The following is a 10,779-nucleotide window of genomic DNA, read 5'->3' as shown; positions in this document are numbered from 1 at the left end:
GTAAGTAGTGTTGGTTTTCAATGTTATTGTAATTGTTAGAGCTAATATTCAAAATCAGGACAGTATTAGATGTCAGTGCACTATCAAAGACAATTAACAGGGAGGAATGTAAAATTACTGATTAAAAACATGCAGAATCACTAAAATATTATATATCTTGCTATATATTTTATTTTTGTTAATTAAGTAGTTCATTAGTCATAAGTTCCAAAACCAATGAAAAGAGTCAGAAGCTTAAGGGTTGACTTGGAGATAAGGGACACTTTTTTATGTATGTGTTTGTTGGTTGGTTGTTTGTTTTATATCCCATTTCCATTTCTCCAAGTCCCTACCCTCATCTATTTATTTTGGCTTGGTTCAGATTGTAGAGCCAATAGTTCTTTACACTGAGCTAATGGATGGTTAGAGAGTGCAGGGATCAGTTTAGAGTTTACATGGGCCTTTTGAAAATGCATGCAAATATGCTTCATATGTATGTGTATGCATATTTTTAAAGTATGCAACACCTAATTTGTATGTGTTGGTAGATGTGCCCTTTCTTTCTTCCTTGGAGAGGTTCATGGATTTTATTTATTCTCAAAGGGGTACATGAGCTTAAAAGCACTTGGAGCTGCTGAATTACAGATTGGTACCTAAGTGAGCATCAGTTAAAGGGAGTAATTTTCCTTCCCCACTCCCTTTTCAACTATCGCAGTTGTGTCCCAAACATTTGAGTTGGAGTAAATAGTAGTTAAAAAAAGATCAGAGGTCCAACCAGTGGGAAGGGGATGAGAGAGTACCTCTGTAATGGCTGTCTCTCTTTCTTTCCTACTTTCTCACCTTCTTACTTTATCGCTTTTATGCTTAATCGATCAATTGTTTTCTTGCTTTTCCTTCCTTCCTTCCCTTCCTTCCTTCTTTTCTTCCCTCCTTCTCTCCCTCCTCCCTTCCTTTTTCTTTTTTTTATTCAATTACTCCTCTTCAGAGGAGAAAGATTAAGCAAGCATTATTTTCAGTAAGCGTCAAAGAATATATTTTTTTAATGCTGTAGCAGTAACCCTTTCCTCATTCCCTTCTCATTTCCTTTTCCATTGATCTGAATTTATTCATTTTACTACTATCTCAGTTTTGAGAGCATTATTTTCCATCTACCAGAAGCAGTAGTGCTCTGTAGAAGTCAATTCTATAGCAGAAATCATTTAGAAACTAGTAGAAAGAAAAAGTAATACCTGTAAAAAAAGTCCATCACTTTCTTTTTCAACATTTTAGCTCCCGACTTGAATATCATCATCTAAGCTAAAATTTCCCCCAATGAATAAATAAATTGATTTGTGAATTGCTTAACATAGAAAATAGTTGAAATTAAACTGTAATTCTTCTATTTAGTGGTATAATTGAGTTGTTTTAGGGACATGGACAAGGCCATCTCTGACTTCTATGAAGGATAAAAAAAGATTACAATTTTTACCATCTTGAACAAGAACTTCCTATTACCATAAAGAATGAATGGCTATCTTCACTTTTTCATTTTACCCAAGAATATCATTATATCATCATCAATTTTTTTAGAGAGAATGAGTTTGGGAAAGGAAGAAAAAGATTATTATAATATTATGGATTCCTGTTGACAGTTGAAAATGTTGTTATGCAGAGTTTTCCCTGTGCCCTATTCTTGTAGGATTAGAATTTTCCAGTTGGATTGACTTGGCTGTCAAAAAGTCAAGTTGATTTTTCTTTCCCCAGATTAAGTTGATAATTGGCTGAATAAAATGTTAATAACAATTAGGAAAGGTAGGATTTTAAAGCTACTTAACAAAACAAACTTTGTGGGACTATTTTTTTTTTATTTTTGGTAAACTCCCCAGAGAACACATTGTATAAAGTTATGACTTCCTGTTCCATGAAGTATTTCTTCCTTGACCTACCTGCCATAACTGCTTAGCTTACACTTAAAGAAAAAAAGGTTTCCATTCCACTATTGAATCTTTAAAGAAAAATCAAGGTACAGTCTTTCTTTTTCACACAAAAGCATTCAGAGCACTAGTTTTAAAGAGAGCTTAATTCTTGCACTAGATGTTTTTAACTCTCTTTTTTTGTTCAAAACACAGGAATGCTACCCTCTCTTGTCTTTCTTAACATCTGCAGGACTTTTTTCCTTTTCTGTGCCCAGTTCAGATTGTCTTGCTTTCAATACCAGCTACTCTCTCTCATTTTTCCTCCACTACTGTTTCACCCTTTCCTTCTTTCTCTTGCTTTGCCTCAGTCTTCTTACTTTCCCCCTGTATTCCTCATACTTAGAATTGTCTGTAACTTCTCATCTGGACAAACATCTCCTAGTTTTGACCTAGACTCAAATCCCATTTCTTAATTGTTCTCTTCTAAGTAGCCACCCTCTTCTCTACCAATAATTTCTTTTGGTAACCATCCCAACCTCATTAGGCTATGTATGTATTTTAAACAAATAAGCAAAAATAAATTCAAATTTATCTGCCTTGCTAGTCAAAATGCTTTTCTTAGAGGTTGGGGACTCTTTGATGTCTTCTGAAGAGTACATATCACTTTATCTTTTCAGTAAAGGTGGCAATATCTCGTTGCATTAGCAAAAATTGAAAACAGTACGTTTCATGTATATTGGTCATCTAGATATCACTCAGACATCGAATGGTTTATTTATTTAAAGCATATCAATGACACTTTTCCTGAAGTGAATCTTATATTTTCAACCTTCTTAAACAAAGTTTTGCAAACATGAGTTAATCTTTATATAATGATTCTGTGATCATCATTACTGTATTAGTTTCCTAGGGCTACTGTAACAAAGTACCATAAACAGGATGCCTTAAACAACAGAAATGTACAGTGTCAGAGTTCTGGCAGGTAGAATCAGCAGGGTTGGTTTCTTCTGAGGGTTGTGAGAAGAAATCTGTACCATCCTTCTTTCCTAACTTCTGATTGTTTGCTGGCAATCTTTGGTGTTCTTTGGCTTGTAGAAGTATCTCTCTGATTTCTGTCATCTTCAGATAGTGTTCTCCCCATGTGCATATGTGTGTCCAAAATCCCCCTTTTTATAAAGACACCAATCATATTGGATTGGGGTCCATTCTACTCCAGTATGACCTCATCTTAACTAATTGTATCTGCAATGACCCTATTTCCAAATAAAGTCACATTCTGAGTTATTGGGGGTTAGAATTTCAACATATGAATTTTGAGGGGATATGATTCAACCCATAACAAATATAAATATTTTTTTGTATAGACCTCTACCACACTGATTTCTGTAGGACACAATTATAGATATGTTTGCAAACTGTACGTAGTTCTCAGCCTTGGATACTTCATCTCTCCCCTACTCCTTTCTTCCTCTTCACTCTGAGACACAGAGTGATTATTTCTTACAGTTCCCATTGTGCTTTCTTCTGGAAGTATCTCATCTTTCCATCTAACATGAATGGAGGTCCCAGATAACTAATGCTACTGTGTAGTAAGGAAGTATACATAGGTTCCAAGTTAAAGTCTCACTGATGAATAAAGATAAGTTTGGACAATCATGTGTACTTTATGGCTTTTTTTTTCTTTTTAGTTTCTCAAGGACTCTATTTTCTCTTTTCTGGGTTCATGACCATGTTAAATCGAGATATAGTTATAGGTGAATATGAGAAGGCTGGGTAATAGAGGTATTAATGTATTATTTTCTCATGACAGATATGAAAGTTAAAGCAATATATCTGATTAAAATATTAGAAATTGTATTATCCTGTCTACTAGTTACGCAGGAGTTTACCCATTAGTATAGGAAAATCAGAGTTCTCCTTAGAATTCTGTAAGGTGTGAAATCTGAGTAGAACAGACTTATCCTTTTGTATAGTGTCCATCACACTGAGATCATTCAGCAAACATAATGGTAGTGCAGAACTGTGTTGAAGTCAAATGCTGTGAGTGGGAAAGGAAATGTGCACATTTAGTTCTTATCAGGTAGTCCTTCCTGGCTGGATGAGGGGCCTGTGCCCACAGGTGCTGACCTACCAGGAGTGGCCCATGTGGTTCTCAGGGTACCATGTTGATGAGCCACCCACCGTGGTTCCAGTTTTGGCAGCCACAGCTAAATTGGCTCTTTGATCTTTGGAGTGGCCTGCCACAGTGACTGACTCTCTTTGTTTTGCCCCTCCCTTTTTTCATTACTCCCACCTGGCACTATAGGACAAAAAAATGAGAGGTGGGAGGAGGTTGGGAGGGGACACTTCAGGAACACAGCTTTGCCAAATATGAAAAGCTACTTAAGCAGTTCTGGTTCCAAAAGCTCATGTATAACATTTCTGCCAACCCATTAGTGAATACATTTTATTTTATATATCATTCAACAGTCTGCTAAAATTCACTTTCCCTGATTCGGCTTTCTCATTACCAGGGTCTTAGAGCTGCCATAAAAATAGTCTTAGAATTAGTCTCCCTTCATAAATATATGAATATGCTTAGAAATATTTATTTCATCTTATGCCTTGATATTTTAAGATCAATTCCTCTAATATATCAATATTTGAAAATCAGCTTTGGTGACTTGATTGTATTGGTCATATTTTTTAAACTGTATGAAATTTTTGTTGAAAAGTTTTAATAGATTATGCAGTAGTCTCTCTATTCTAATGCAGTATTTGAACAAAAATGTAAACATGACAATACCCATTTTATAGCTGAAAAAGTGAAAATCTGAGGTACTAAATATGTTATTTAAGATTATACAGGGTGTTGGTGTCATTCTACCCATTTGATACTGCTAGTATCATTGGATACTCTGAAATTTAGGAATTTAGCATATGCTCTATGAGACGACAGAAATATTTTCTCCACATTATCTTGATAATATCATTTAGGTATCATAGATAAGGAGACAGAAAACTGAGACATTAGGGGATATTAAATGACTTGTAGCAAATCACATAGCAAGGTCACAGGAAAGCTGACAAGGTCTTGGACTCCTTCACTGTGTGAACTAGCCATGACTAGTTTTCTGACAAGAAATATTTTTCTCCTTTGGGGAATCCCAATTTTCACATTTGTAAAGGTTGGAGACTTTCACTGAAAAAGTAATGCCTCAAGGGACAAGGACCTTTTGAGAAATTTAAGGTTTTAATCTCAACCTAGTACAGTCAAATATATTGATCACCACTTAACAATTTATGAATATTTCTAAAATTCTTGTTTAGAAAGAATTAAAGCACCTTTCCCCTCCATCATTATCCAGTTATCACTTAGTGAAATATTTAGATATTAGGTATTTATGTACATACGTAAAAATGCGTAAGTTTGGAAACTGTAAAGTATATGGAATTTATTTGAGAAAATGTTATAAAAAATAGTATCAACTTTGAACTGTTTCTGTTCTAATGTCTGCTTGTCATAATTTTTAACCAGAAGATTAAATTTCCCTAAATAAGGCTGGAGAATCAGGTAGTTAATAAGGAAAGAGAGACTCAACCTGGCCAAAATTTTACTAAGTCATTGTTACCAATCTAGGTATCCCAGGGAAAGAGTACATGAAGTAGTCTTCCATACTTCTTCTTTCTACCAATTAAGGTTTCTAACTGAGAAATAAGCAGATTCTAGAAAGCTCTGACTGCCCAGGAGATCCCACTCAGGCTACTGTGGCTCAGAAAATCCCTGTGCTTATTAATTGGTCTGCTGATTTCCCCATCTCCTGATCTCAGGTAGAGGCCATCGAATAAGAACCAATAATGGAGGGTCCAGGCAGTTCCTTATCCCAAAGGAATCCTCAAAAGAGAAACCTTACATACACATTCAAGTAAATGAGAAGAGCCTTTGTGAAGCCCGTCCAATGACCCCCTCCATGAAGAAATACCCCCATTTCACCTACAACCAGCTCTATCACCATCAGTAAATGTGTGTTCCACTAATATTTGCTCTATACTTTAGATCAAGAACTGGAGATGGCTGGTCTAAATCAAGGTCAAGTGAGAAGAAAGTATGTGGAAAAGGCATCAGGGTGCCTGGAGTTGGAGAATGCTGGTAGTTAGCTGGTAGTTAGCGAACTTAGCAGCATCGGGTTGTCTGAGGAGAGCCTATGACTGTACTGAGCGCTGGCTTCTGCAGTGAGTCCCAAATAAGCTTTTACATCTCCACTAAATGAAATGTAACATTGTATTAATCACTTGGAAAATTAAGATTTTTTTGTCTATTATTAACTGGTAAATTCTTGTGTCATCTCTCTCTATTTTGTGGGTCAGCTCTGTTTTCTTAAACACAACCATTTCAACTATATTATTAACATTCTCAAAGGAAATTCTACCAGACTACCAAGTCCAATTTGCTTTAGCTAAGACTTACTTACATTTATTGTCTAAGGCAGGCTTACATATTACATGTGTCATTTGGCTCAGAAACAGAAAATTTTAGTTGTATTAATAAGCTTTAACTCTGAATGCTTCAAATGCCATATATTGTGCATCTATTCTGGGCTAATTTCTATGCTTTGTACCCTACTACATTGCCTCCTTTAATTTTCACAACAAACCATTTTAGAGATAAGAGAATTGAGCCTCAGAGAACCTAATTAATTTGACGGGGGGCACACAGCTAATAAGTGACCAAGCAAGGATTCAGACCTAAGCCTTTCTGACTCAAGGTCTTCCTCTCACTTTTTAAACCACTGTCTCATTCTGCTTCTAAAGGTATAGAAGATTCTGAATTACCTTCTAAGAGTTTGTGTGTGAAGTTTTAATAAGGGAGAAGGGGGCTGCCATAGCACGTTTCTGTGGTGCTAGTTTTTATTATCTAAAACGTGCCCAACTCAAGCTAGTTGCCAGTTTGTCCCAAGTGCTAGCCTGTTGATACCTTAAATGCTATTTTCCAGTCTTATTTTATGAGACATGCCTCTCATTAAATATAGAAGTTTAGCTCAATTCTCAAATTAACCTCAAAAGTACCTTAATTTTGCTAGGTTAAAAATAATAACATAAATATTATATGTGACTAGGTAACTATAAAGTAGTGGAACTGATTTTTGGTGGGTGTTAGTGGCACTGGTCTCATTGTTTAGAATGAATCCACATAGTGCATATCCAGATTTACCACTTGTGAGTTTCATAATCTATTAAATGGAGATGGTAATAGTACCTACTTTGTAATATTGTGAGGATTAAATGAGATAATATATGTAAAGTTCTTAGATCAGTTCCTAGCATATAGTAAGCACTCAATAAATGGTAAACTTATTATATATGAGTATTGCAGAAATAAAAATCAAACCATAACTGGTAGGTGCTTGGTACATGTCAGGAGCTCAATACATATCTGTTGAATAAATTAATACATTGTATCAGTTCTTCAAACTGGGTAGTGGTTAATGATTTATGGTAAATGCAGTATTCTGCTGGCTGCCTCACTATTGAGTTTAATATAAAACAAAATGTTTAATGTCGTTAAGAACTCTACGCAATCTTCAGGAGCATTTCCTAGCTCTGAAAGAGCTTTTTTTTGGTATTGGGGTATCATTTCTTTTCCTCAACATTTTCACTCTTAGTACTGTATAGCCTGTACTCTCTGGCTAGAGTTATACGTGTGACCAATGAATGGATATAGATTTTCCCCTTCCTTTATTGGTCATGCAGATATGATTTATCTTATGGCTTAATGAAAACAGAAGCTGTACAAGTATGTACATAGTGAAAGAAGATAGATGGGCTGGAAAAAAACAAAAAGTCAGTATGTGTTGTGAATGCTTCCTATTTGCCTAAGACAACTGAAAACCCTGGAGATACTGCTTACTTTTCTGGTGATGTCAAGATATCACAGTTTAGGGAGCCTTTTTTTCTTAAGAAATTCATTTTAAAATCCTGAAATGTTTATCATTATGTACCTGAATTTATCATGCTTTAAATACCATAGTTTCTAAATGGTAATCTAATTCTAATAAAAGTTCAAAGGTTTGCCTCTCTCTAGAATGTTCTTCTACCAGTGATATTTCTACTCTATCTTTAGAAATAGTCCATGCATCACTTCTAGAAGCCCTGCCTCATACTTTTAGGCATATTTATGTCATTCCCTTTGTTATAGTGTATTATATTGGGTTGACCAAAAAGTTTGTTTGGGTTTTTTGGTAAGATGTTACTGAAAAACCAGAATGAACTTTTTGGCCAACCCAATCGTTTTCTGTTTAGATTTTCCCTTTTTGAATCTAGTGGCTAAATTGTGAGCTTCTTGAAGATGATGATAGTGCTTTATTTATCTCTTGATACATAGTATTATTCAGTTCCTAGGATAGAGTAGGTGCTCAATAAATATATACCCAATAAATTAATGAACTTGCAGACACACACACACACACACACACACACACACACACACATTAGATCAAGGCATGAATAAAATATCCTATAACTTTGCATGTTCCTTAAGTGCTTGTGAACCTTTTAACATTGCTTATGAATAGACTGATATATTTCCGAATGTTCTAGTCACCTTGAGGGAAACTTTCTAATCTTTGAAAAAAAATTTTTTTTTTTTTTACCTTTTCTTATTCTTTGTTTTTACTTTGAGCGTCACTTTTGCACATGGATTCAAGTGTGCTGTCAAGTACTGATTGTTTGACTGGACCATACAGTGTTACGAATCCTTAGTTTTATTCACACACTGCCTGTTTGGTGGCTTTGTTCAAGTACATAATCTTATGTTATATAATAAATACATGGATTGTGTCAGTTAACTGGAAAAGTCTTACTTTCAAAAGCAGTTCTCAGCATTTAATACAGTGCTTGGCATATAGTTGGGACTCAGTAAATGTTTGTGGAATGCATGAATAAATCAGCCATTATTGTTAACTGTTTTGAAGATGAGGTATGAGATTTAAAAAAAAAAAAAAAGACTAAATGAAATGCCCAGTATCAGACAGTGGATGAGAGCAAATCTGACACTCATAATTCTTCTCTCTGTAGAGTCTCTCAGTCGTTACAGAGGCTCACTGAGAAGTGCCGTATATGTCTGATTTCTCAACTTCACCCTGCAGTAAACTTTTGCAATCTGAAGGCTAGAGACCGCTTTTGTAAATGTTGTCTGCCCGATAACTGTGTTGGCACCGAGGAGGCCTTAGCAGATAAAGTTGAGGAACATATGGCTCCCATCTGAATACAAATTGGTGGACATAACATGGTAATTCAGCAGAGATGTCCTCTATATTGTAAACTGAAAGAGTATGATTAGAGGTGTTTATAAACGGCATCTGAATTCCCCCCCACCCCTCCCCACCTCTTTTCCACTGTAGTTTTATTGGCCTGAATCATAGCCATCTAGCGTCCCAGTCTCACCGCATTATTTGTTAAAGTGGCCAGCGTGAGGAATTATTAATTAAAGCTAACAAATCACCCTGACGAGCTGTGCCCTGGCATGGCTGAAGGTTGATTGGCGAAAGTGTTCTCCTTTGGAGAAAAGACTTTTTGTGCTCGTGACGCAGTCAGGGACGGATTATTGAATATGCAAGTTAGAAGAAAAATCACAGGACAAGCAAATTGAGTATTTACTGGCAAATAATTGCTCTCTTAAGCTGTGGCTCTCTTCCTAAATTCTTAACATTCCCGAGGGTTAGAAAGAAACACAGAAAAATGCATCGGTACAGAGTACATTTCAAAAAAATTACATAGGCTGATGTTTCAGACTTGTGCAGGTAAGTGTGATTGTGTGTGCATGGAAAGTGAAACAACAAAGCGAAGCAAGAGTAAGGGGGAAATTTTTAATCTGGTGGTTTTTTTTAAATCAATTTGTTGTTTATTGGAATACTGCTCGGCATATTTCTACGTTGACTGAGAATTCAGTTTCAGTGCTGAATTTATTGTGAAAGTTAGAGAAATGAGGAGGGAGGTTTTCTCAGAGTTACTTTGTGTTTTTATTAGCAGAAGAGTATGTTAATGTTTTGCCCCAAAAAATAGTTATAAGCTTTGCTCAGATATTTGTGGGTATTTATATGAAATTATTGCTTGATTTAAGGCTCTTCAGTTATTCTCAATATTGTTAATTATGACCTGTCTTAACAGTGTCCTGAACACATTTGGGTACAACTATTGCGTTTATTTTTCAAAGTAAACTCTGTTTTACATTAGCACCGAGCTGGTCCTTGTTCAGAGTTTCTAAAGGGACGTTACAGTTCTGGAATAGTTCCTTAAACTCCGGGCTTCTGTAATAACCAAAGTGTCCTTATTGTCAATTGTGTGGTCTTTTTAGCTGACGTATTAATCAAACTACTGAGTTCTGTGGACATTGTAAGATAAGTGAGACTAGAGACTTTTTCAAAAGCAAATTTAAATACATAAAAATACGAGTGTGGAAATGAAGGCTCATTCTATGTATGAAATGTTGACATATAGAAACAGAGGTATACTGCTAAGTACAGCTAGGTTATGTGAACAATATTATCAAAACACATATATCCACTGAGGATGAATTTCATATTCTGTGAAAATGTGCTTTCATCAACAACAAACTGTTTTTGAAATGAGAGTAATTGGCTGGCGAAATAGCATTTTAGGATTATAATAACTATGAATAACATGGATTTAAAACAAAGGCATAAACATAATTTAAACTAAATTAATTAATAATTGCAAAGTGCTTTAACAATAAAACATGTACATGATAGTAATAATAATAAGAATAATAATAAAAATGGAAAGTCTGGCAATCACTCAAAAATTAAATCAGACAACTCTCATAAGGTTTTAGACAATCAGGATTTTAAAATATAAATATAAAAAACATATTTTACCTTCTTATCTGTTCCTTGAACCATGCAATATT

At 35.2% G+C, this 10,779-nt stretch overlaps 1 protein-coding gene across 9 annotated transcripts in view; it reads left to right on the top strand.

Moving 5' to 3' along the window:
- Positions 1 to 10,779, top strand: part of ZBTB20 (zinc finger and BTB domain containing 20) — an 820,737-nt gene that overhangs the window by 377,867 nt on the left and 432,091 nt on the right. Inside the window, exon 1 of one of the 9 annotated variants that reach the window (XM_022556599.3) lies at positions 7 to 9,652. The exons of the other annotated variants lie outside the window; for them this stretch is intronic. The gene's annotated coding sequence lies outside the window, so the exon portion shown is untranslated. Of the gene's footprint in view, positions 1 to 6; positions 9,653 to 10,779 lie in introns of those variants that run through there. 9 annotated transcript variants of the gene reach the window in all.

The sequence above is a fragment of the Delphinapterus leucas genome, chromosome 4 (assembly GCF_059928025.1).
Source record: "Delphinapterus leucas isolate spDelLeu-1000000601 "Yukka" chromosome 4, BTC_Dleu_Yukka2, whole genome shotgun sequence".
NCBI classification, from domain to species: domain Eukaryota; kingdom Metazoa; phylum Chordata; class Mammalia; order Artiodactyla; family Monodontidae; genus Delphinapterus; species Delphinapterus leucas.
The sequence above is the reverse complement of the archived record's forward strand: the minus strand, read 5'-3'. Positions and strand labels throughout refer to the sequence as shown.